Here is a 27,654-nt window from a genome sequence, read left to right as displayed (position 1 = left end):
TGGTGCCTCTGGGAGAGTCTGGTGGTGGGAAATAAAAGTCTCTAAACTGTCAGGGCAACTGGGAAACACGAGTTCATAAGTTGCCTGAGCAATTTGATTCGTTGTTCCTACTTTACCTCACTTTGGAGCACAGAGGAAACCCGCATGGGCCAGTCCAGCCTGCGATGACTTTCAGTGGAACTTCTGGACCAGCCAAAAGGTAGTTTCTGGAGAGAGATGCTTCATTTTGATCTGCTGGTGCCTAAAACTGTTGCCACACTGCACCCATTCCTCAGACCACACTGGCCCTGGTGATGTCACTGCATCCCACGGTGGCATCCACCCTCCACCTGCTCCCAATGCACCTTTTCCAAGCCATTTCTCCAGGCTGGATCTGTGCCCCCCCCACCTCCGCCACCCCTGCATTTGGATGGTTCCACTTGCAGTCCCACGGGCACCCAGGCTCATGTCCCAGTGGAGCTCAGGGGCTCCCAGCCCCACCCCGCCCCTCCTGGTGTTTACTGTCCTCCTGGACACCTGAGTGGCGTTCTTGCCCCCTCCTGGCATCCTCATGTCTGTTTCTCGTCTCTCCCCTCTTCTCTCTCCGCGGCCCCTCTTCCACCCCCTCCCCCCACACACTGCATGATCCCAGCGTGGTCCTCCCACCTTGACCTTGTTCTCCTGGACTCTGCCCTCCTCTGAGTCAGCTTCTTCAGGGCAGCAGTGAAGGCCACCGGGTCTGCTTTCTACCTCCCCTCCCTCAACCCTCACGTTCCATCAGGGCCCGCGTGGTGGCACTCTACACACTCGCCGTGCTGTTCCCAGGCCACCAGCTTCCACCCGCTTCCCCTCTGCCTGCGATGCTCCTGTCCAGCCTCACTGCCTGACGGCTGCTAACTCATCCTCACAGACGGAGCTCAGGGCTCTGCTCCTCCTGGAAGTGGTCCTCGCTGTCCCCAGGGGGTTGGGTGTGGTCCCTCTGGGCAGCCTGGCCCCAGGATGTGCTCAGTCATTTCAGGTCTGTCTTGTTTTACAACGACCCTCGTGTCTCACTTATTCCCCCATCTGTGAGCTCCAGGACGAGCAGGGACTACATCCTCCATACGCAACAAAAGCCATCTGAAGGATGTTTGCTGAAAGAGTGCATAAATGATCTGAGTTGACTCTGGCCTCAAGGAACAATTTCCAAAATAAAATCCACAATAGGATACACTTGTCCCCAACAAGGGCCTGTCGGGGACCTGGAGGGAAGGTGGGCTCCAAGCTCTGCCTCCTGCAATGTGATGAACAGTAGCCCTGGGAGGGCTCAATGACTAGGCTCTCAGCCAAAGATCAGAGTGGCACTGCAGCGACGGTCTCGAAGGAAATGGGGTTGTCATCGAAGTGTCATGCTACGAACTGAGCTCCCTTCCAGGTCTTAAGCTCTAAAGGAGAGCCTGGACTCGGATCAACTCTAAATTCCCTTCAGATTTCAAGAAATCAGTGGCGACAAAGTGGATTAAGAAGTGAGGAAGGATAAGAGGGGACAGTCACGGTGTGGCAGACACCGTAGTATGGGATCCCCTTCTCTAGAACAGGGGAGACATTCAGTAATGCTGGAGATGTTTTTTGCTTGTTCTGACTCAGGGATGGGGGAGGGAAGATGCTGCTAGCCTGGAGTGGGCAGGAGCCAGGGATGCTACGAATAGCCCACAAGGCACAGGAAGGTCCCAGAGCAAAGAATTACCTGGCCCCAGTGTCAGCGCCGAGGTGGGAGAACCAAGCCGAGAGCTTTAGCGCTTCGCCTCTGGATCCCAATTTACCAACAGGCCCATGACTCAGGGACAGTGGTTCCATCTTCTCTACAAAACAGATAGGCAAACAGACAAGGAAGGGTCACCATAGCTGGACCACCAAAGAGTTTGAAGGGGTGTGTGTGTGTATTTAAGGCGAAAAGTGTAGGGTACTTTCTTGTTCAGAATTCACCCAGGCAAATTTGTCCAGACTGCCCCCGTCCAGTCCTAACTAGATTAAGTGGAGGTACATTGTCTAAGGTTGATTTTGGACAAATTAATAGCATTGCACCTACTGCCAGTGAACCATCCGCTGCCATTATTGGTCCCTGACCTCCAGTCCCGCGGCAGATGTGACAACATTAGTGGCCACTTGCCTTGCATCTTGAAAACATTTCCCTGAAGACGTCCCAGGATACTGGGAAGCCCTCTTTGATCTCTTTCTCTTCAAGTCCATAGTTCCTGTGGTTTTTACTGCACCGCCCCACGCTTTGTTGTGTCTGGCTTGGGGTTATCCACTGAAGGAACCCCAGACCACTATCAACACCCCTAATTGAATTGCAGTCCCTTCTAGGGATTTTGGTGGCCCTCGGGATCCACCACATCACCAAGTCTGTAGCAGGAATTCATTAAAAACTTGTATGATGGGTTTCTACATTCTAAGGAGATAATTAGCTAATTACAATAACTAACTTCTGATAATGGGGGCTCTGTCCCTACCAAGTTTGTTCTCAGTGATTCCTTTCCTCTGTACAACCCCTCCTCCCTTGCAAATTTAGTATATTTTAGTACTTCTACTAGTAGGTTTGTTGTGGTGGGTTAGTAGTAGTTCCCACTAGGGGTGGGAAGAGATGGTATTGCAAAAAAGGGGAGGATGCTTGCGCCAACAAAAGTTGGAAGGCGCCTTTCCTTCATCCCTGGCCAGAGTGGGATGCTGGCACAGGAACACCGTCCCAGGCTCCTCTCCCAGTCCCAGGGAGGTTGTGGCAGAACCAAATGATGGGAAGGGGGTTTGTGGTCCTGCCTCCTTCTTTCTGTGTCTCTTCATCCTGCTCTTACTTTTCCAAGCTCATGTCTGCTTAGGTTGAGACTCGGGACTACAACACCTGGGGGTTTTCAGGGTTGTAACAGGTGATGCTCTCACACCTGTGATGGTCCTGGCAACACCTGTGGCTGCCAGATTCCTTCTGCATCTGCAGAATGGATAACATGAGGATCCCTACCTGATTTCCAAATCTGTGACCCCAGAATGGGAAATGCTTTCAGAAACCACCTGGTTGGAGCTTTAGGACCAAACTCGTCCAGATATGGACATTAAAATTACTATTTTCTATAATCACTTGTTTTAGGTAGTCACTTGTGAATATCGGCTTATCAAAGCATCACCAAGGGAGTAGCAATTAACACCAGATCCCTGCCTTCAAATCGTCCTTAAATCACACATGCTCATTAAGATGCTTATAATTCTAAGTCTGGATGGAAGGCCTTCTTGATTAAGAGTCAGGAAGTCTTGGAACCTGCTCCCTGCTCTCCTGCTGACCTTCAGTAAGTCACTGCCCCTCTCCAGTCCCTTTCTCTAAAACGTGGATACTCACGCCTGCTCTCCCTGCCTCCCAGGTTTGCTGTGAGGGTGAGTGACTCCCCTAATCCCACTTCCACTTTGAAAGATCTCTTAGAGGGGAGGGCATAGCTCAGTGGTAGAGCACATGCTTAGCATGCTCGAGGTCCTGGGTTCAATCCCCAGTCCCTCCATTAAATAAATAAATTAAATAAGTTAGAATGAATAAATAAACCTAATCACCTCTCCCCCAAAAAAGGAAAGAAAAAAGTTTTAAGATTAAAAAACAAACAAACCCCAAACAATTAAGAAACAAACCTTAACAACACATTAAAAAAAAAAAACCTCTTAGAACCATCTGTATCTTTTCATCAGGTGAGCCCCACGCATAAATGTTTTCTATGTCGTTACTGCGTGGATGGCTGGCGGAAAGGCCACGGTGGGCTCTGCATTGTAGGAGGAAGCCAGAGGCCAGGCTGCCCCCTTCCCTGCCTCCAGTCTGAGCGCCTTCCACCAGCATGGGTCCCCAGCTTCCCCTGGCGAGTGGAGAACTTAGCCCTTCTCGGATACTGTAAGCAGCCACTGTCCTGGTGTCAGGGCAGCGGAGGGAGGAAAAATGCTCACCTGCACATTTCCACCCAGCACCCCGCACCTACTAGATGGCTGGCTGCATCCCTTTCCAGTTGGGCAGCCAGGCTGGCTCCCACGACTTCCCGGCTCCCCCAGGGTCGAGTCTCCCTCCCACCCCGGGCTCTCCCACGGCACTGCCCGCCAGCCTGGCTGGGGTCCCACATTGTGCTGAGGACCAGGGAACCAAGGGTTGGTGGGAAATATTATGCAATTCCTAGGGATTGTGGTAATGGGTATTCACCCTCCGTGTAATCATAAGTAGACAGTTAAACACGAGATTATAGGCATCAAGAGTTGTTGATTGTTTACTAAAAACCAAGAGGACCATCCAATATGATCCAACAGTACTTATCATTCAGGGAGAAGAAGGAAGTGCCTTTAAACATCCCCACTGCGTATAATTTACTCTGATGAATACCCACAGAGTGTGTGTTTCATGTCAAATACAAGTTAATTTCCCCCCTGGCTCTTTCCCATGAACTTGCCACGAGGCCGTAACTACTTAATCTCCCTAGTGCTGGAGTTCCAGAAAACTCTCTTCCAAATTATAGTCCTGGAGAGAGTCCCGCTCACCCTGTCCCTTACCTCATCTGTCAGCCCAGAGGAACGTACCCTTGGCTCTTGGAGCACCTCCATCTTTTATCACATCTTTCCTGGGGTCGTGGCATCCTCAGTCATCTCTCTTTGTGACTCCTCGACAAACTTCTTGCAGGAGTCCTTTGACCTCCATTCTCGTGTCTGCATCACAGAAAAGCAAGAAAAGACAACCAGCAATGAACCCAGATACGTTTGCTGAAATGCTCTAACATCCAGTTTCGGGGGTAATCCTCAGACCCTAGTTGTCAACATTTTCCTGTTGCATGAGTTCCCTCCGATTCACATTAAACAAGAATCAACTCTGGAAAACTCTTCCTGTTTAATGTTTGATAATTCTTTATCTTTGCCTGAAATTCCAATTCGCTGAGCTTTAAACCTTCTCATTCTGTCCTTTATCATATTTCTTTCTTTCTCTTCCGTACTTTTCAGTTCTTTGTCTCTCTGTACCGCATTCTGGGTAAGATCTTTGGGTATTTTTCTGTTCATAATTCTTCCTGTCTTACGTTTACAATAACAAAATTAAGTAGTCTATTAAAGCACAGTACAGGCTTATTTGAAAATTTCACACACACACACACACACACACACACACACACACACACACACCACACACTCATATCCTTGAGATTTCAGCATTAAACAGTTGCACATTTCAAGTTTCAGACGTTTATTTATTAGTACGGTAAATTCCAGAAGAGACACCAAAGTGATCTTGCACATTTAAGGGGGGAAACATCATCTCCTATCTAAGTAGAAAGTTGTGTGGATGGCTTCTGAAAACCTTCATTCTCAGTAGCTGTACAAAAGGAAACTTTCCTTTAGAAGTTTGAGCCTTCCTTCCTTCATTTTGCTGCAACCTACAAGCAACGAGTAGTCAGTGGGAACTCCAGGTTAGGAGTTTTTTTTTTTTTCTGTCCTACTTGACATAAGGACTGAGTGTCCCTTCTGTCCCAAGTGACATCAAGCCACTGTCACACTCAGCCCCAAGAGGAGACAGATCAGGTTGGATGCTTACAGCCTGAACATACACAGACAGAAGACTGAATGTTCCAGGCCCAGGAAAACATGGTTTCTTCCAGCTGTGTCTAGTCTACCTTTTAACCTATCCTTTTGTTTTGTTTTGCTTTGTTTTGTTTTGTTTTGTTTTGTTTTAATAAAGGTACTGGGGACTGAACCCAGGACCCCATGCATGCACACTACTACTGAGCTATACCCCCCACCATTGGGTTTTAATTTCCATTGTTATCATTATATTATTTTTATTTATTTATTTTTAATTCTTATTTTTTATTGAAGGGTAATTGATTTCCAATGTTAGTTTCAGGTGTACAGCAAAGCGATTCAGTTATACATATACATACATATATATTTCAGTTTATTTTTATAAGTACTATGTTTCTTTTTTCAAATCTGTCTGGTTTTTTTGATAGCATTCTTATTTCTTGCTTCTGTTTCTGATTCCCGCTTTTTAGTTCTTTAAACCTCGTGAAATGCTCGCTTTAGATTCTAAAGGAGAGATGCCCGCGTCTGATGTCCCTGGGGGGGGCTGACCTCTTATTGCTGGTCCCACTGACTCCTGCTGCAGCTGGTTTCCTCCTGTGTTTTGTAACTGGGGCTACAAACTCACATCTCACTGACTGAGCTGTATTTGCGGGATCACATGAAACTTTAGCCGAGCGTGCAAACCTCCAAAGAGATCTTCCCTTTAACTCTGCCACATGCCCTCAATCCAAGACCACTATAAGTTAAAAGTTCTTACTCATGGGGTTTCTGGACAGCCCAGGTGATTCAAATTCATTCCTTAAATCCATATGAGGGAAGACCAGGGTTATATGTTTTCAAAAGACTTTTCTATACATCTAGGGTCAAGGTCAAAGCAGTTGAGTTTCTTTGTTGTGTCTTTGCTGGTGCATAGAGATTTCCAGGTCCACCTTTATGCAGAGTGTGGCATACTATGTGAGGGGTCTTATTTCCAACTTCCCTACCTGCATGGATTCAAGGTCACGTCTCCTTCCTCCACGAGGCCACTAAAACCCACAGCTCTTGGAAACTGAGACTGCTAAACTCCTCCATGGGCTCTATGTATAGAAGCTGCCAACACCTGCTTACCTCTGTAATTCCCCAGTCTCCATTTTGACTCCTGAGAATTTCCCCTGCTTTCTTGAACATACAAGTCACTTGCAGAATTATTCACAATAGCCAAGACAGGAAAACAAACAATGTGTCCACTGGAAGATGAATGGGTAAAGAAAATGTAGCATGTAAACAATGGAATACTATTCAGCCACAAAAAGAAGGAAATCCTGCCATGTGTGGCAATGTGGATGGACCCTGAAGGCATTATGCTAAGTGAAATAAGTCAGAAATAGAAAGGCATATACTATGATATCACTTATGTGTGGAATCTAAAATAAAAACAAAATGTGTAGAAAAAGAGATTAGATTTGTGGTTACCAGAGGCAGGGGATGGAGGGAGGTAGAAATAGATCCAGGTGGTCAAAGGTATAAACTTCCAGTTATAAGATAAGTAAGTCATTGGATGTAACGTACAACATGACAACTATATTTAACACTGCTGTATGGTATATTTGGAAGTTGCTAAGAGAGTAAATCTAAGAGTTCTCATTACAAGAAAAGAACAAAATTTTTCCTCTTTTTTTGGTAAATATATGAGGTAATGGATGTTAACCAAACTAATTTGGTAATCACAACACTTATAAATCAGGTCATTATGTTGTACATTTTAAACTTATACAGAGCTGTATGTCAATTATATCTTTTTTTGTCAATTATATCTTGATGAAACTGAAAGAAAAAATCCGCAAAAAAAGTTTTAAAAAGAGTACACTTGTATATTTAAAAGTAACGTCTTAAAATTATTGTATTTAATATTTGTTTTATTTAGCATTGTTTTTGCAGGATACCTACTCCACCGTATTACTGGAAAAGGAAGTTTCCTTCATATTTATTTTAAAGTTTTTTTTGGTGGAGGAGGTCATTAGGTTTATTTACTTAAATTTTTTTAACAGAGGTACTGGGGATTGAACCCAGGACCTCATGCATGCTAAGTGCACACTCTACCACTTGAGCTATATTCTCCCCCATTCTTCCATTTTAAAAATCAGTTTTTTTCCCTTGGGGGGTAAAAACCCTTTAGTAAGAAAAGAAATAGTACCATAGCTAGGTTGAAAAAACAAAAAAACAAAAAACACCTGAAGTCAATGTACCTGGATATATAAATGTTGTTTATTGTGCCACAAACCGTGACAGGGGTGACACGGGAAGTGCCTAAATGAGGCTGCACTTGATTTAGGCAATGTTATCTTATATAATTTCATTTAAAATGTGTATATTCTTGCCTCCCTAACATGAATTCTTTGCTAGTATTAATGTAATTATATGCGCCAAATGGAAGACTGGTTAAGAAATAAACAGGATCATAGAGGAAAAAAACGGTATTGCTAAGTGAGACACTAAGGTGTGTCGGAGGCTCAGAAATCCCTTCTATGTTTAATATCACCCTGGTGTGTGGAATGGGCATCTGGACACTGGACACCAACCAGGTCAGACCCACTCGTAGCCAGATGTAATCGTCTCCCAGGAGAACGGTCTGCCCAGCGGCACATACAACTGCTGATGCGTGATTGTCCCACCACATCCAAGACCCTGTGGTCGCCTGGGCTTGGATGCTACGGTGGTGAGCACACTTCTCAGTTTCCACGGTATCCATTTACTCACGCAAGCTGGTTCCCCAAACCTGACCCACTGGCCTTGCAAAACAGAAACTGCTTCAAGTGTAGGAGCAGCAGCGGGGTTCTTCAGCTCAAAACCATCTCCTCGGGGAGCTTCTTTATCTTGGCTGCTGACAGCTCAAGTTCAGATGCTGTGGCAGGGCCTTGGGGGATGTTTTCAACATTTGGGGTTCATCAGCTCTGCTCCTTTCCATCCTACTTGTGGTCCAGCTTATGAGCATGTGTGCAAGTTTGCATCTTCATAGCACCTCTCCTTGCTGGCTTTGACAATGGCCTCAGGAGGCTGTACAAATGAACAGTTGGGTTTTGATGTCACGCAGTTTAAGATCCCAGTGCTATGACTTCTCGGCCTTTGGGGCTAAGATCAAGTATAGTATCTGTTCTTATCAGTTTAATATCTGATACGTAAATATATTAAATAGATTTTTGGAGCATAAAAAAAATCCCACTTACCACCCATGGGAACTTAGAAAATTACTTAACCTCTGTGAGCTCAGCTTCCGCAAATAAGAAACATGGGTAATATTGCACATCTCAGCAGAGGGTCAGCTAAGACCTTTAACGCATGGCTTGGCACACGTTAAGTACCGGAGAAACGGAAGCTCCTACCGTTAATGGGTGGCGCCACAGTTATGGATGGTTAGTCGGTGTAGAAGGGCTGTGGAAAAAGTGGAAAGATGCCCCTGGCTCTGGTTTCACTTGACCCAATGCCGCGTGGGGTGTTTTCTTCCTCCAATTTAATTCCTGCTTCCTGCCCGTATCCTGCTTGCATCCTGGTCCTGCCATTCACTAGTTAAGTGACCTTAGAGAAGCGTATTGCGTGGGACGGGTCGCGAGCTAACACATCTCTGGGCTGACACAGAGAAGTTTATTTTTCACTCAGGCAAGGCTGGCTGCGGCGCCAAGGAAGCCGGCTCCCTGGCAGGGAAGGCGCACACAGCGTTCTGCGCGTTTCACGCCTCCGCCCGCGGAGTCTCAGCACCCGCCCGGGCAGAGGGAGGGGCACGGGGACAGCCCACCCCTCTCCTGTGTGTCCAGTGCTGCTCCTGGCGGCCCACAGGCCAGGGCCAGTCCCGTGGCCTTTCCTGCTGCCGGGTACCGGGGGGGGGGGGGGCTGGGGCATCATAACTGATGAGCATCCCTGCTCCTGCCAAGGCAAGCCCCCCAGCCTCCTGTGCCTCATGTTCCTTATCTACAAAACGGAAAAATGCCTCCCAGGGCTGTCATAAGGATTAATAGTACGCACAGAGGATGCATGGTGCCTTTGTCAGGGTCCTGGCAGGAAGCAGATGGCACCCAGACAGGAATTTATTGTTCCCAGGAGACAACGAAGGGTGAGACTACAGGGTGTGGACAAAGGACGGGAACCATCCAGGGTGGTGTTTGAGGTCCGATTCCTTAGAAGCGGGACAAGCCCAACTTTACAGTGTGGGGTGCATTTGGTAGACCATCACCCCCCTGGGCACGTAATGAGGCAGATATTGGGGGCGGGGCGCAAATGGAGAGTGAGCAGCACTCATCAAATCTAAGATGCTCAGCGGGGGAGGGTACAGCTCAGTGGTAAAGTGTGCTTGGCATGCACGAGGTCCTGGGTTCAATCCCCAGTACCGCTGTTGGAGAGGAGAGGAGAGGAGGGGAAGGGAGGGGAGGGGAAGGGAGGGGAGGGGAAGGGAGGGGAGAGGAGGGGAGAGGAGAGGAAAGCAGAGGAAAGGAGAGGAGAGGGGAAAAAGGAAAAGAAAAGAAACATCTACCATTTCCTCCTTCTCAGAGAACTAATTCCAAACCTCAGCCTGTTTTCCAAAGCTACTCTCTTTCTCCACTCCCACAACACCCTCCATCTAAGGATGACTCCAACCACACCCAAATATTCACAGGTTCCTACAGTTCTCGTTGGATCTCGGCTCCAGATGGTAGGCCCCTCCCACACTCTTGGTCCTACCGTCCTCCAAGGGCTAAGTCAGTACCAACCTGCTTGATTCTCCCAGAAGTTTGTTTTTATCCTCCCTGTTTTTGTGTCACTGTTGTCTTCCCGGTGCTTGTAATTTGTGTACTTGTTTGTCTCCTTTGCTAGATTACAAACATCACTGAAATCCTCATTTCTATCTGTCTTGTGATGCTTGTCACAGTCTCACATGCGGGAGACACTCAGAAAGTAAATGCACTTTCAATATTTTTTGAAAGCAATTCCTGTAAGAGCTGGGGAAAGAGAAGGCTCCATTGGCAGCCCTTAGATATTAAATAGGGTTCCCTGTGCTATATAGTAGGACTTTGTTGTTTGTCTATTTTATATATAGTCGTGTGTATCTGTTAATCACAAACTCCTAATTTATCCCTCCTCCTCTTTCCCCTTTGGTAACCATAAATTTGATTCCTATGTTTGTGGGTCTGTTTCTGTTTTATAAATAAGTTTGTTTGTGTCTTTTTTGGGTTCCACATATAAGTGATATCATATGGTATTTGTCTTTCTCTGTCTGATCTAATTCACTTACCACGATCATCTCTAGGTCCATCTATGTTGCTGCAAATGACACGATTTCATTTCTTTTTCATGGCTGAGTAATATTCCATTATATATACCTACACCACATCTTCTTTATCTAATCATCTGTGGATGGACACTTAATTTGCTTCCAAGTCTTGGCTATTGTTAATAGTGCAGCCCTTAATTTAGATATGTCTCTCTTTGTAAAAAAAAATTCCCAAACCTCAGACTCCTACCAGTAGATGTGGAGCTCAGGATGCACCTGGCTCTCGGGGGCTGGTCTTCCCCTGCCAGGTGAAAACTGTGAAAGGAACAGAGGGGATGTTTTCCTTACACTAGAGTCAGGGTTCTGGAGGGGCCCCATCTTTCACTTTGCACAGCAAAGGCAACAGATCTGGCTCCTTGCATGGCTTGTGACCTTCCACGTCAAAATCACGAGGGCACAGAGATGAAGGACTGGTTCTCCGTAAGGTGCCTGTTGGGATGGACTCAGAGATTCGCTGAGTTTGCACACACAGGACTCCTAGCAGGAGAGTGTGCCTTGCCAGGACCCCAGCTTCCCTCCAGCAAGCCTTCTAGCCAACGGTTTATTTGCAGACACTTTGTAACAGAATTGCCAGGGAGGCTTTGCTTCCCTCCAGTACAGTCTGGAAAATGGGAGCAGCCTCCTTTCCCGAGATCATCCAGAGCCTCGTCCCCCCACCCCCTCCACTCTGCTGTCTCAAGCACCCTGGGAAGTTGCTGGTCATTTTCTGTCCCCTCCCCTGGCCCAGGACGGGAGGAAAGCAACTGCTGGGTCTCCCTCCCTCAGCAGCAGCTTAGGAGTAATATCCTGTGTTTGTGTGATGTGTTCCAGCTGAGACGTCCCGAGCCCTGTGCAAACAGTTCGTTGTCACTGCACCCTCCCTTTTTCTCACAGTGTCCTGGGTGTGTGGAAGGGGGAACCTGAGCACTTAGAATATAAAGCAGGAGGTTAAAATCTGGGAAAGGTCAGAAAGCCCAAACTCCTGGTTTCAGGGTAACACTCACTTTGGTTCTAAATCAGGGTTTTCCAGAATCTAAAAGAAAAAATATATATGCATGTGTATGTACAACTGAATCACTTTGCTGTACACCTGAAACGAACATTGTAAATCAACTACACTTCAGTAAACTTTTTTTAAATAATAAAAATAAAGATAAATGTTAAAAAAAAATCAGAATCTTCCTTCCTTTAGGTTCCAACCACCTGGCTGCTTCCTTGGGGACCTTGGTGCAGTTCTGGGGGAGGGCAGGTCCCCTGTGTGGTGCTGGCCTGATGGCATCAGTGAAGGCCTGACTAGACTTTGTGCAGAGCAGACTCCATGCGTGTATGAAGGATGTTATAATTCCAACTCAGTGGTAGGAATTCAGATCGACTCCTTTTATATATTTTAACATTTTGCTCTTCCTAGTAAACTCTCCTTTTACAGATGAAAACCTGAGGTCTCAGAGAGGAGCTGGATCCCTGAATCCAAGCTCTTTCCACTGGCCCAAGTTTCTGCGTTCTGCCGAATTTGATGGGACCTGTGACATTTCGACTTTGAAGATGACCAAGGTTGCCTCTCACCTCAGCCTCTAATTCTCGTTTCTGGGCCTGGGAGCAGTTAATCGGGTGTCTGCAGATCCTAGCTGCTTTGCCTGTGACCTTGGCCTTGGCACTTTGAGTGTCTCTAGAAATCAGCCCCAGACATCTGTTCTCTCCCTCACCCTTCACACATCTGGGCTCATCCCAACTCAGAACTTAGACCCAGCAGTTCACCGGGCTCTTGTCTCAAAGTCCCCCGGAACTGCCCTGCACAGCTGCATGAAGCCTATTATAAGACCAAGCTCGGATCACCACACATACCCGCTCAGAGCAGGGCCTGCGCCCTCCCACAGCCGACCTGCCGCACCCCAGAACATACCCTCCATCTCCCCGAACCTTAATCCCGCTGCTCCTTATCCGAGTCTGTGCTCACACTGCAATCAGGCCTCCTGCTAGTATGAGAGATACTCCAGACGTTCTGGTCCAGGCATGTGATTCACTTGTACTATTTCCTCTCCCTGGGATGCCCTCCCCAGCCCCCATTTCCATCAGCCAAATCCTAGTCTGTTCTCAAAGTCATTTTCAAATGCCTCCTCCTCCAGGAAGCCACCCTGATGCCCCCTCCAACTTGCCTCCTTTGACTCCGCAAACACTGCGTCTCTCTTGCACACGTCATCTCGTGCCATCCAGCAGCCGCCCTCTCTGTTGTCTTAGCCAAATGCTATGTGTAGCGAATATTCCTGGAAATGAGTATGTGTCTCCTTTCTTTCTGGTCCTCCCACGGTACAGAGTGTGGCATTTGACACAGACTCGATGCTAAAGAAATGTTCACCGATTACATAAAAAAGCGTTTCCGACGGCTAGGTGCTCAATAAATAGCCGTTGAAACTGATTTGCCCGTGACCGCCCCCCCCGCCCCGCCCCCCTGCCCCTGCTGGGCTCTGGGCTTGCGTTGCAGAATTAGGCGGTGGTGCTTACCTTTACCTGGGACATAGCAGGACCCAAAATGCACTAACTCTTCCCCCTCACCCCCGCCCCATTCCTGGCCCCTGCTTCATTTCTTTTGTCTTTTTGCCTCACGAATCCTCCCAGCTTGTACTCTCATAAAAACTACCTCATACGGGGCTTGAAGAGCGTCAGAAACTTGATGGAGTCGCCAAGTTCCCAGCACCTCACGTCCACAGATTAATCAGGATCACAAGATTGCAGGATGTCAGAGCTGGAAGCCACCGCGGTCTAACCCCTTCATTACAGATGAAGAAAGCAACCATCCCCACCCCCAAGAGATTTGCAGGCCCCAGAGTCAGCCTCGCCTCCCCCCGAGACGCCCACCTGCGCGCTCAGCCTGGGTCTCTGTCCTCATCAGGCTCGACGTGCCCTTTCTCAGCGCTCTGTTCTCCCGGGTGCTCCTGGTGGTTATTTGTCAAGTGACTGCGTGTCTCAGCACGGCTTTTCCACCGATTCCCACGAGCTATCTGACCACACAGCTCTTTAGAATCTGCAGCCTGAGCTTAGACAAAGCTGCTGCTTTCCCAGCGCTGAGTCGTCTGCTCCGCTGAGAAGCTCGTTAAGTCCGCCCCAGCGCCTGAGGGGCCCATTTTCTCTAGAAACTTCCAGGCCGTTCGCTGGTGGGAGTTTGTCCACGACTAACCAGGCGGCGCACTCAGACTTTCTTCATTTTATCTAACGTCCCCTACAAAGCTGAAGCTAACTCAGGATGTTTCGGGGCTGTGAATGGCTAATCAATTCAAAAAAGATTAATTTAGAGCACAATTAGAAAAATGACCCAAAGTCCGTGGAATAGGATTTGAACCAAACAATGCGCACTTGAGCTAAATCATCTCAGCGCACAGCCCTCAGAGTGACCTAACTGAGAATTACTCTCGTGCGTCTGGTCTGCTGGCCCGAGCAGGGCCCGAGAGCATTTTCAGCTGATGCCTCTCTCCTGGGCAGGGAGAGGGGAGAGGAGCGCCGCTTGTGAGCCCGAGGCGGGCACTTTCCATAGGCGAGCTCGTTGAATTTGTGCTCTCAGTAGCCCAGTGCGGTAGTGTCCTCATTCCACCAATAAGAGAACCAACATGTGGAAAAGTGTGGTCACTTACTCAGGCTAAGGTAGCTAGAAGTAAAGCCGGCCTTCAAGCCCGGCTTTGTCTCTGGCTTCAAAAACTAAGCTTTTTCTATTTCACCTGTGGGTTCCTTTTTCCCCTCCTTTCCTTTTACCTCTCTCTCTCTCCCCCTTCCTTTTGTCTTTCTTTTCTTTTTTTTTTTTTTTGGAAGCCCGGTGCTTTTTCCAACTGAAACGATGCATAAACCCAAATATATAAAACAGGTCAGAGTAGAGCTGCTTTGCTTGATTTATAATTGACAAAAACTGGAGACACCCCAATGATCATCAACAGGTGAACAAATGAGCAAGCTGCAACTACCTTACCGGTGAAGGGGCAAAACCCACAAAGGGACCAGCAAGACCTCCCAGGCACAGCCATTGACCTCCTGCTTTTGTGCTTCTGTAAAACGTTTTGCTTCTAGGAAAACAAACCTTAACCTCCCTAAAATTCCATTGGTTCCCAAAAGCTCACTCCTGATTGGTCCATTTCTAACACCACATTTGCATATGGCACTAACATAATCGAAAACTAAAACCCTATAAAAGTTTGTGTAAACCTACAGACGGAGTCCAGAGCTTGGAGCATTAACTCCTCTGGGCCTCCTGGTGTTATAAACATGAGTTCTCCAACCCTCCAAATGTTGCTTGGTCTCTCCACGGGATTCAGGTTTCTGTAACACTGGGGGGGAAAAAAGTAAGGAAGCTGGGGTACATCTTACACCATAGAATACACTCCACTGTAAAAAAGGAACCCATCGAAAGTGAATGTGTGGTCCTTGTCTGAAGGAAACTTTACTGAGACATAAGAGGATATTTGATTAAGGACTGGGTATTAGATGACACCAAGGAGTTATTGTAAGTTGAAATGATTCCATGTTTTTAAGAGTAACACAGTAAAGTAAGGGTGAAATGACATGTTTGGGATTTGCTTTAAAGTATTTCAGCAATTCAAAAGAAAAAAAAAAAGGAAGGGAGGAAGGAGGAGATAGATAAAGCAAATATGGCAAGTTTTGACTTTTGTTGAATCTATTTGGTAGAATGTGGGATTGTTTTATTATTCTATTTTTCTGTGTTAGAATTTTTCTCAATTAAAGAACAGTAAATGTTCAAAAAATAAAAAAATAAATAATAAATAAATAAATAAATAAATAAATAAAAAGGAACCCATCCACACAGACCACGGATGAATCTCATTATGCTGAGTGAGAGAAGCCAGACCCCAGTGCACATGGGATGATTCCCCTGACATGGAAATTTAGAAAAGGCAAAGCCAGTCAACGTTGACATAAGGCAAATCAGTGTTTGCCTGGGACTGGGGTCGAGGGGGCTCACGGCAGCGTGGCTCAGGGAACGTGGCTCCACTGGGGGGAGTGGAAATGGCTGTGTGTGTGTGTGTGCGATTGTGGTGGTGATGTTCAGATTTGTCACAACTCATTGCACTTCAGACTTAAATGGGTACAATTTATGGTGGGTAAATTACACCTCAGTAACATAGATCTATTTTCTTGTTTCTTTGTTTTTATTTGAGTAAGAGATGCTTCCATCCCCCCCACCTTCCCAGACCCCTGTAGTGACCTGTGACCCTCAAAGGGACCCCAGAAGTGCTCTGGGGAAATTTACATCCTCAGCAGGTGAGAGACCACACCAAGCTGCCCCGAGCTGCCGTGATACTGGCCAGCAGGGAGGCTTTGTAAAGGGCATAAGGTCTGCTCATTTTCGAGTAAACCCCTTCAACATGGTGGGTTGCATAGCTCTAACCAAGTCAGTGACAAGCTCTATCATGGGCCAGAAAGAGGCTTTTGGTCCACACTTATTCTCTGTACTGTAAAAAAGAATGATAATGCAGAATTTGGAGTTAACAATTGAAACTAGGGTATTTTATGAGCATGCACGCACAGGTGTGGCAGGGGGAGGTATAACTTGGCTTCACACCACCTGGATGCAGGAAACGTTTTGTTTTATGTTCCTAAATCAGATTATCTCCGGCTCCAGTCTCCACTGACCAGAGCGAGGGGTGCTCAGTGTCTGTTTTCATTGCCTTGGGGCCATGCAGGAGCCTGGGGTGTTTATCAGTCTAGAGGATTTGAGGACGTAGCACTGTCCTTGAACATCCTGGTCCCAGCAAAGCGTCCAGGGCCCAAGCTCTAGTGTCCATTTCAAAGGCAGTGGCTTTAATCCCTGGCTGGCTTGGGGGCATTGCAACAGGCCCCCAGTGGACACACCTAGTATCCCACCTTGAAATTGGGCCACCCTGGAGCACTGGGTGCAGGAGGGCTGGTCACTGCAGCCTCCAGCTGCCCCGAACCTCCTCCCTTCTCTCAGGGCTGAGGGACCTCCCTGCTCTGCCCTCTGCCCGCCCCTTCTCCCTCCACAGCCTGGCTGCTCTGAGCTCCTCAGTCCTGAGAGCTCTCTCCAGGGCCGCCCACCCTAGTTCCCCAGTGGGTCTGGCGATAGTTGGTGGGAAGGTGGAGTGGGAAGGCGGGGAAAGGTCAACACACCGCGTCCTTCCCTCCTCCAATGAGAGCAGACAAAGGGGGGCCCCTCCTCTTCCTTGGTTAATCCACAGCAGGAAAAGGAAGCCCAGACAAGAGTCAGTTTCTTTATTAATAACTCAACCAATTGTGGATGAGGGCTTGTATTTATATTTACACAAGATCGATGCACTGACGAACAGGTTTATCTCTTTTATGACTGTATCCCCTGCACTCAGCTTCAGACAGTCTAGGCAATCAATAAATATCAGGTGAACGAAGGGACAGGAAATGTACAAAGGACACACGCCACACTGGAACTGGTTACCTCTAGGAAGTGGATTCTGTGAAGGACTGTCACTGACCACTGTTTATACTTCTGTATTGTTTGCATCACGTAAGATTGCGTTTAGGGACTATATAGTGTTTACAAAACTCTGTATTACAAAACTTCAGACTGTAAGGTAGAAGCACGTGTAAAAGCTTTATTAGAATCTTGCTGTAAGAGACAGGCTGTCTGGCAGCCAGGGTTCACATATGGGAGGATTATATTATTGGATGAGAAAATGTTAAGATAATCGACTTAGCCAGACTCAGGAAGGTCGGAGCGTTTGGTTAAACATCTCTAGATGCGTGGCTGACAGCTGAGTGGGTGAGTGGTCTCTCAGAACACAGCTTAATCTCTCTAAATTTAATGAGAAAATTACTTAAGCATTTCATCAGGAATAGTGATATTCCCAGGAGATGTGAATTACACCAATGTGAATTACACCTCTTGCAGGCCAGTTGAGAACAGCTGTGAGGTAAGGTTTTAGTCACCCTGTGGGAGTTTGGAGAAGAAAGAAAAGGGACATGCAGACTAAAATCCACACAAATCAAAGGGGTCCCTGGAAGCCACAGTGCATGAGAGAGAGCAGCTGTCTGGGTTCTCACGGAGTGACCCGAGGGACTTTCTCAATGGACCTGGATCCGAACGCAGACCAATGAAGTAGTAATCCCTGGTGGGTCCAGGCATCCTGCGTTTTTCTAAGATGAGCAGTTCTCAGACTCTGGCACGTGGCAGAACCATCTGCAGGGCTTTCCAAACACATCTGCTGGGCCAGCCCAGGGGTTTCTCAGGTCCGGGATGGGGCCTGAGAACCAGCATTTCTCACAAGTTCCCAGGTGCCGCTGATCTAGAGGATTCTAACCCTCCCGTGAAGTCAGGAACTGTCAGAGAGCGAAGGTTCCCTCCTTGGACACACTAGTTGGAATCGCCCGGGCACTTGTTAAACCCACAGCCCCTGCCTTACAACTGAGCTCAAAATGGGACGGGACAGTGTTTGTTTCTACCGGGAGCTGCGGTTACTGAGACTTGGTCGGTCAGCACACCAGAGAAGCAGCTTATCCCGCTGTCGCTTCTGACTGACCACAACACACGCTGCATTAAATTTAGAGATTTGACACGTGACGCTTCCTCCTGAAGGCGCGGATGGGTGCACAGCATTTACTTTGCCCAAGAGGCTCAACGTTTTAGTTTAGAGGACCCGATGTTAAGCACAGGTGCACTGAGTGGCTATCATATCTTCAGGTTCTTTATAAGCATTGAGACATCAGCCTCAATGGTCGAAACACTCAAACGCTGTACTTGGCAGGTACACACGATGGTCTTGCCCTGAAGAGCGGGACTTCTCACAGATGATGCTCTGCATGGGGGAGATTGTTTGTTGAAAGACAGACATAGGTGGGGGTGGAGCACAGGATCTGAGACAGAGTTGGGGGGTAGGGCGTCTGTGGGCCTCAGTCCCCATGGCCCCTCTGGGGGGAAAGGAAATCGAAGGCGTCTATGAGTCCACGGAGTAAGCTGAGTTGCCTGGTTGCTGTCCCCACCGTTTTGGGGAGTAGTAGTTTTGCAGGACAAGTGGGGCCAGGACTAGGGGCGGGTAGGTAAGGCACTTCCCTTGAACCCAAAACTGAAATGGGTGCCAAAAAATTCAATAATCAATGCAAATCATTGTTATCAAATTTTTACATTTTTTTAAGAGCAGAAGTTACTTATGCTTTTATTGAAGTATAGTCAGTTACAATGTGTCAATTTCTGGTGTACAGCATCATGTCCCAGTCATGCGTATACATACATAGATTCACAAAATGTCACATCTTTAAATAATTATAGACTCACAGGAAGTTGCAACAACAGTATTTCCCCCAAAATCAAAACCAGGAGGTTGACATCAGGACCTTGCTGCTCACTAGACACAAGGTGGCAGTTTTTAACCTGTACTCATGTGGATGGCTGAACGCACTTTAATGCTGAATGCTCAAAATTAATGGCAAAAATTCAAAATGAGCAAAATATCAAATTTATAAAAGCCCCAGGTCAGCAAAAGCTCTGTTAACCACACAGAAGCCTAAAAGGGAAAAATGAGTAATAAGAGGGCAATTTAGTAACATTTTGTCCATTATGGATTTTTTCCCATTAGTTTTGAGTTTTTTAAATAGTGCATTAGAAGATTATTTATCTGGACAGCTGAGTTTGGGGGGCCCCCTTAGGGTTTGTGCCCGAGGGGAGCGCCTCGCTCTCCTCACCCTGCCCTAGTCCTTGGAGTGAGGGCAGCATGACCGTGACCATGTTCTGTGCACCCCTGAAGGCAGGACAGGAGGAAAGGGGTCTCTCCCTGTCGCTGTCCTCTGCCACCATCTGTTCTGCTTCTGGGACTGAGCAGAGTGGCGCTGGCACTGTGATTCAGCGCTAATTACAAGCTGCAAAACACAGGGCTTCCGTCCTGAGGCCAGGCAGCTCACAGCAGTCAGCAGCTCCGTCCACCCAGCCAAGCCATCACCACATAACTTCGTTTAAGTGTCTTTCTTCCTCAATAAACCCCACCTTCCCTCTTCTCATCCCCAGGTTCCAATCCCTCACGAGCATATAATTCATATATTTTTGAATGAATGAGTGGATGAAGGGAGGAAGGAAGAGGCTGTATCTCAAGTCCTTGGTTTTCCCTTTTCTGTCCTACACCTTTCCTTCTGGCGAAGTCAGCCTTGATAATGTCTTCCAGTCTGTCATCTTGCGTTTCCAACTCCTCCTGGAAACGGGAGCCTCAAATTCCACACATGGAACATGGAACTTAGCATCTTCCATCAAAAATCAATCTTCTGAGATGGAGATATACAATCCCTAGTGTGTGGTTTCTGACCATTCATTTGCCTCGTCCGGGAGGGTTAGGACCGCTGTAGGAAGAATGCGAAGAGGAGGAGGGATAATAGTCAGCTTTGGAGATCCAGAGAAGTCTTTCAAAAACAATAGTTTATGATGGAAAATTCCAAGTACATGCAAAGGTAGACAGGGTGTAATAATTCTTCACTGACTCATCACCCAGCTTCAATGGTTATCAACCCATGATCACCTATACCCTCCCTACACCATCCTAAAAGTTGTATTAAATATCCAGTCCATATTAAATTTTCCTGATTGTCCTGTACATGAGCAAAATTACCACCTCAAAATATGCCTTTTTGATTTGAGAATTATCTGGGGGCTGATTGTTCTTAAGAAACAAACAGCTCAGAAAGAGATTTTATTTTCTCCCCTTAACTGCCTAAAAGAATTAAGATAAGGGGCCAGTTCCAGGAAGACACACTAGCATCATAGATTAACTACAGGATAACAGGAATGGGGTCCAGTGGCCTGAGGGAAACTTAGCAAGACTTCTTTGATCAAAGTCCTCTCTGTGCCCCATTGTGTCTGCATAACCCACAAACATTTGTTTACCAAACATTCACTCACCAAACATTTGCTCTTCTTTATCTTCCTATAAATTGCCTTCCTTCCCTTGGAAGTCCCAAGCCCCTGCCCCCTCCTCCTTCTCTCTGTTGGCATATAAACCTGAAGACCCTATCTCGAGCTGGGGCCTCAAAGTCTCATGAAGCCCCCATGCATACATAATTACATTTTATTTCCTCCTGTAACTCTGTCTCATGTCAATCTAATTCTTAGACTGGCCGGAAGATCCTAGGAGGATAGAGGAAAGGTATTTTTTCCTTCCCTATGGTCCTTGATTGTTGGACAGTTTGTTTGAATCGTGATCCAGTTAAGATCCATCCACTGCAAATTGATTGGTTCTCTCTCATCACCTTTTTTTCCCCCTTGTGGTTTCTTTGTTGAAGAAACCTGAAGTTTCTGGTGTTGCTGATCATCCCTCGAAAGGGTGGACGGACACTTCTGTCTTCTGTATTTCCTGCACCTTGGCGGTTAAATCTAAGTCTCCTTCAGATTCAGGGGGACTTTTCGGCAAGGAGGCACACTGATTCAGTGACGTCAGCAGCTCTTGATGCTCACTGCCTACACCCACTCAGTAGGTGTTACAAAACTATGATGTTCTCTCATTTCTTCTTCCTTTAGTAGCTAGACTACCTCTTGAAAGAGAAGCTTTCCCTCATCAACTGATGAGTTACGATTTGATCAGGAAAGGCCAGATAAACGAACCCTCCTCCTGGCTCCTTTTAGCAGGAGATGGTGTTTAGATGCCACTGTCTGGGTCTAGGAGTGCTCACTCTTTATGGAATGACCATTGTTTCCAGATCTTTTCAGCAGATAGAATTAAACACATTTTTAAGGATAAAGCACATGACGAATTTATACTTTTACACTCGAATTAAATTCAGAACTACATTGTTTTTTTTTTTTCTTAACCTCATCGATCTTACATCTGTATCTTCTTTTTCCTGTGCCCAAATCCTGGTTCTCAATGACACCACTATAATGACTGGTTTTGAAACCAAGCAGGACCCTGTGGGACCCTCCCAGGTACAAATCCTTTCTGTGTTCCCTGTTTCTTACTTGTAGGAAAGAGGCTTCATACACCCTCCTTGACCTTCCCTGCTCTCCAAAGAGGAGATTCAAACAGTTGCTCATCAGGGAAGGGAGGGAGTGTGTGCAGAAAAAAGGGGGGAACAATCAAGAAATAATAGTGCAGCCTTGGGGCAGGGTCCTGGTCCCTCTTCAAGGAATAATCTAAATTTTCCTATTTCCCCTACCCCTAGTGTTCTTTTTCAAGGGCTTCCTGGCTAGTCTTTATGTTCTATTAAACAAACAAACTATACATTTTTAAATTAATGTATATGATCAGAAACTTTATAATCAGCTTTACCTCCATGAGACCATCAAGACCCCTGGCAGGGCAGACAATTCCAACCCCTCGATGCCTCTCGGAGAAAAGGCAGCTGGTGGGGTGGGGTGGAAACTGAGCCTGTGCTCAAGAGATCAAGTCATCCAAAGGGACCGAGACTTCACTCTGGCAGGCTGGATGTTCAGGTGTACTTTCCTGCTACCCAGAAGGTGAGGTCTCACTATGGGTAATGGAGCAGTGAAGAGGGTACATTTTCTTTCCATTTCAGTGTAGGGGGCTAAGCAAATTTTGTTGCTGCTCCTCTTTCTCTTGGTCTTCTTATTTCTCTTAATCTCATAGCCATCCTCCTTCTCATCCAGCTGGGAAACCTCAGGGTCATCTCTGCACCCCCTCCTTCACACTCCTCATCCAATCAGCTATCGAAGCCCATAGGTTCCACCTTCATGATATCTTCATGTTTTCCAGGATAAGAGATCAGCAGGACCTCAAGGCTCTAACCACTGCTCTGATTTTAACAAAAAACAAACAAACAAAAAACCCTTCTTTCCGGAGCCATCTCCGTGTATACACACCCGTACTTTCCTAACCAGTTAATTTTAACCAATTAACTTTAAGGAACAAAGTGCACCAAACTCCCCTCAGGGTCTCATCTGTTCACCCTGCAGCATAAATGTTGATGTTCTTCATTGCATGATTTTAGGACAAAACACGGCGCCTTCTCCAGACTGGAGACAGTCACAATCCAAAATCCACTTTCTGTGGGCTACAGACAGATCTCTCCTTAATAAATGTCTGTATACATATTCAGAGGCTAAAAACTAGGATGTTGTATCCAGGAACATTTTGGGAATCTAAAAATGCTCTCAGATTCTGCTCCTAAATTTGTGTCGAGGGTAACGGGCACCAAACGACGCGTCCATACAGTCTTAGTCATAATACTGCCAAACTGCACACAACCCCAGTGCCCATCAGTGAGAGGATGGACAGATAAAGCCGAGTGTGTTCCTTCAGTGGAATTCTAAACAGCAGTAGGGAGGTGGGACTAGTGCCAAATACATCAACAGGGTTGACGTGCAGACGTGAGCACAGGCCACAGTAACAGACCAAAAAGAGAGTACATTTTGCATAGCTCCATTTTTATGAAGTTCAAGACAGATAAGACCACATATGATGATAAAAATCAGAATGATAGTCACGAAGTGGGTGTGGTCTGGGAAGCGGCACTAGAGAACCTTCTGGGGGGTGGAGATGTTCCGTATCTTCATCTGGGTGCTGGTTACTGAGTGTAGAGTTATGAAAAGTTTCACTGAGTTGGATATTTAATATTTGCACACTTTCCTTGATGTGTGTTATACTTAAAAAATTTTCAGAGGACCTCCCGTCCTGAGTCCCCAGAGACAGCAGATGTCTCTAAAATCCCCTGATCCCCAAGAATCCGGCACAAGGAGAGCCATGATCTTACACCACCAGGAGTCTCAGACCTAAGTGTATTATGTGTAAGGGCGCCCCCTGGAGGACAAAATCGATCCACATCTTAATTCCAGGTGAAATGAAATTTCCCAGCCTTCTTTCCCATGCGAGTGAGGGGACTGTGGCTCCATTTATGAAACAGGAACATGAGAGCGTGAGATCGGAACTCTCCTACAGGAAAATCCAAGTTCCCACTGGCAAGCGCACGGCCGGCTTCGCAGGAAACTCTAAAGTCCTTGAAGGTAGGGAGTCATTGTCCTGTCTTTGTTTTATCTTTTGAGCCTTCAGGACTGGCCCTCCCTGAACAAGTGGAGAATCAGGATGAATGGATGGATGGATGGATGGATGACTGGATGGGTGGGGGTGGGGGGGTGGAACCTTACATCCTCAGCAGAAGTTTAATTATCATTCCTAAATGCATGTTTTCTTTGTGGTAAGTCTTCCTCGGGGCTTCATGATGAGAAGCCTCTCTCATCTCCTCCCCTCCAATTCTATTGTGTCTTGGATGAAATATAATTATACCTAAGTGGTGTTTTTCTCAGTATTCCTCCTTGTTGAGATATGTCCTGTTCTCACGATTTGTGTCCCATGGTGAAATTTCCCAGAGATAAGAGCTGGCTCATAATCTCACGGCTTCTTTTCATGGGAATTGGCAACGTTACCCATTAAGGGTCAGGTTAGTTGAAAATACACGAACTATACTGATAGGTGGATTTCTCACCGAAGGCGTCATGTGAAAATCAAGCTGTCAAGCATTTCCACCTGAGAAGAGTGACTTTCTCTTTGAGCCTGAGATCAGGACAAGTCCAGCCCCTTCTAGCCAGGGAAGGGGTGTGGGATGACTGGGATGTTTTCCCAGGCAGGTGGAAGCTCAGCCTGGACTGTAGAAGGGAACTGGTTTTTTTAAAAGCCCAGAGCTCAAGCATCTTGTCTCTCTTCTGGTGTCCAATGTCCCACTTGTCAGAGCTCCGTGCATTGCCTTGAAATGCAACGGGGAACACCTGCGACCTTGTTGGAAATGCAAATTGTTCGTCCCACTCCAGACCTGAATCAGAAACTCTAGCCCTGGAATTACACTTTTAACAAGCCTACAAGGTGATTCCAATGTCCCACAAGTGCACTAGGGTAAGAGATGTGCGCGGTTAGAAGGGATGTTTTGAGATTCAGGATATATCTTGAAGGAGGAAACAATATGACTTGGTGATGGATTGGATACGAAGTAGAGAAGGAGAAGAGCCAATAGGTCGAGGTTAAATAGACACTTGAATGAATGAATGTCTTTTAAAACTGCCCCACTCTTAATTTTTTTTGTAATTGAAGTATAATCAGTTACAACGTGTCGATTTCTGGTGTACAGCACAATGTCTCAGTCATGCATATATATTCTTATATTCCTTTTCATATTCTTTTTCAGTATAGGTTATTATAAGATATTGAATAGAGCTCCCTGTGCTATACAGAAGAAACTTGTTTTTTAATCTACTTTTATATATAGTAGTTAACCTTTGCAAATCTCAAACTCCCAAATGTATCCCTTCCCATCCCTGTTCCCCCAGTAACCATAAGATTGTTTATAATGTCTGCGAGTCTGTTTCTGTTTTGTAGATGAATTCATTAGTGTCCTGTTTTTTTCTTTCTTTAGATTCCACATATGAGTGATGTCATATGATATTTTTCCTTCTCTTTCTGGCTTACTTCACTTAGAATCTGACAGTCTCTAGGTCCATCCAAGTTGCTACAAATGGCATTCTCTGCTCTTAATTTTTCTTCGTTTTACTAGAATCAGAAACATTAAAAATAAAAGCATGCCTTCGCAAAGCACCAGTTTGGAGAACAGGAAACAGCTAGGGTGGTGGGTATACAATCTTTAGAAATCCATGCGAGCTGGGCTTTGTCCCAGTGTGTGCTTAACGGCACGTGTGGCAATTGCGTAGCAGGTGAGTGGACGAGTCATGGATTTGCTTACTGACAGGCCTGGGGACGTCACACTCAAAACCCACACGGAACACACCCCAGAGCGTTCTGAGCTTTCCTTCCTTCCTTCCTTTTGCGCTGATGTCAGGGAGAGGGGGAGATGTGGACCGCAGCTGGAGACGAGGGTTTCTGGGACAGGGGACTTCCGATCTTAAAATTGGGATAGTCCTGGGCAAACTGGGATGGCTGGCCACCCTAATGAGACCCCAGACTCATAGAATTTCAAACCCAAAGGGAACATAGAGTTCTTCTTGTCTGTGATTCAACACTCTGGCTGCAGATGAGAATTACCCGGAGAACTTAAACGATAGATGATCTCTGGGCCTCCTGGCAGACGAGTTGAAATCCGTGTCTCTGGGTGCAGCAGTTGGCATCAGTATATTTGAAACACTCCCCAGGGAAGCATTGAGAGCAAATGATCCCATCCCAGGTGTTTACCTGATAGAGGAGGCACCTAACGCCACAGAAAGTGATTTGTCCAAGGTCACACAGTTAATTAGGGGCAAACTCAGGGTTCCTGTCCCTCGGTCAGTGTCCTTTCCACACATCGCAATCCTTTTGTAGATAATGACTGATCAGTTACCTGCAGTCAATCCCTTGCCCTGGGGCAGTTAATCAGGACAACTCACCCACACCCCACCTGTCTGGGCTTCAATAAGGCTGCCCCCTAAGTGGCCAGCTGTGTGATCATAGCTAAGATTCAATACTCTTTTCTTAAGAGGGGAGGGTATGGCTCAGTGGTAAGCGCGTGCTTAGCATGCATGTGGTCCTGGGTCCAATCCCCAGTCCCTCCATTAAAATAAATCAATGAACCTAATTACCTCCCCCAATAAATAAAGTAAAAACTTTTTAAAAATACTCTTTTCTGGCTTCCTTCCAATTTTCTTCCCTCCCAGCTGCTCCGGACGGATTCAGATCCAGCCCCTCCTCCTTGCCCCAGGACCCCCACCCCCTCAGCTCCTGTTGTTTACAGATTTGGCCTCTAGAGGGTTTGACCCTGGTACTCCACCCGTAGCTTCAGCCTCTGGAAGTCCCTCAGCACCTCCTCTGTGGGCACCTGGGATTGCTCACCTGGACCCGAGAACTCCCTGGCAGCATCTCCACTCCGAGGGGCGCAGACAAAACCCCTTTCATGACAAAGCTCACACTGTAGAACAAACAAAATCCACAGCATACTGTGGCCTACTCGGGGGTGAGCCAGGCTGTCTGACCCTTTGCTCCACAGCACAGAATGAGCATCCTGCTGAAGATGAAGTGCCTAGAAGGAAATAAAATGCCTCTGCAAGGTGAGCAACCTGGCACGTCGGACCGGGAGAGGCTCAGCTGTCACCCTGACCGGGAAAAAGTACTACAAAAGGATGACGACAGTGAGGGATGTTTGCATCCTTCAAACAGGATGCAGTAACTCCTCAGAAAAGAAACCAAAAAAGCACGAGTGAAGAATGAAATGAAAAGGGCTGAAGTTAAGTTTTTAGGTCCAAGATGGAGCCACTCCTGCCCGGAAGCAATGACAGCCAACAGACACTTGAGCGATCTCCGCATCCCCGTAAATGCCCTCCTGACCTGAAACTCGGTAGATCCGGTCAGCCGTCCCCACAGCCAAGCCAGCTTCAGGTCTTCTCACCCCAAACCAGGCTGACCCATGGCCCCAGCCAATCGGATATTTTCTGTTTGTTTCTTCCTTGTTCTTTATTCTCTAATTTCCAGAAACTTCCCACCTGCTGCCCTATTTTGCAGTTGTCCAAAGGGATACTCTCTACTTCATGACCCATCAAATAAGTTTGTATCACCTAAGTTGTCTTTTTTACAAAAATCCTTTTACTTCTTTATTTTTTGTTGGGGGAGAGGCAATTAGGTTTATTTTTTATTATTTTTTTAATGGAGAGACTGGGGATTGAACCCAGGACCTCCTGCGTGCTAAGCATGTGCTCTACCACTTAGCTATACCCTCCCGTCTCTATGTTGTCTTCTTAAATCTTTCTTTCTTAAACAGAAGAACAATGAGAAGCCCCTCTTTAACCAAGGGTATCCATGGACTGCACGCCCTCCCCCTCCCACTGTCACAGACATCCTCCTGAGGACACTGGCTCCAGGGCCAGCCGGGGCCTTGGGCCCTTGTGGTCTGGTCTGGGCGCCCTCACGGCCCCTCCTCCTCCTTTGCAGTGGTTGAATGTGGTTTGTTCCACTGTCATCAAGTGTTTTCTC

The 27,654-nt window shown here is 46.7% G+C and overlaps 1 pseudogene; it reads left to right on the top strand.

The window, feature by feature from the left end:
* Positions 1–8,625: 8,625 nt before the first annotated feature.
* On the top strand, positions 8,626–8,737 carry LOC116285763 (U2 spliceosomal RNA; annotated as a pseudogene).
* Positions 8,738–27,654: the final 18,917 nt, after the last annotated feature.

The sequence above is a fragment of the Vicugna pacos genome, chromosome 26, assembly GCF_048564905.1.
Source record: "Vicugna pacos chromosome 26, VicPac4, whole genome shotgun sequence".
NCBI classification, from domain to species: Eukaryota; Metazoa; Chordata; class Mammalia; order Artiodactyla; family Camelidae; genus Vicugna; species Vicugna pacos.
This window is presented reverse-complemented; position numbering and strand designations above follow the sequence as displayed.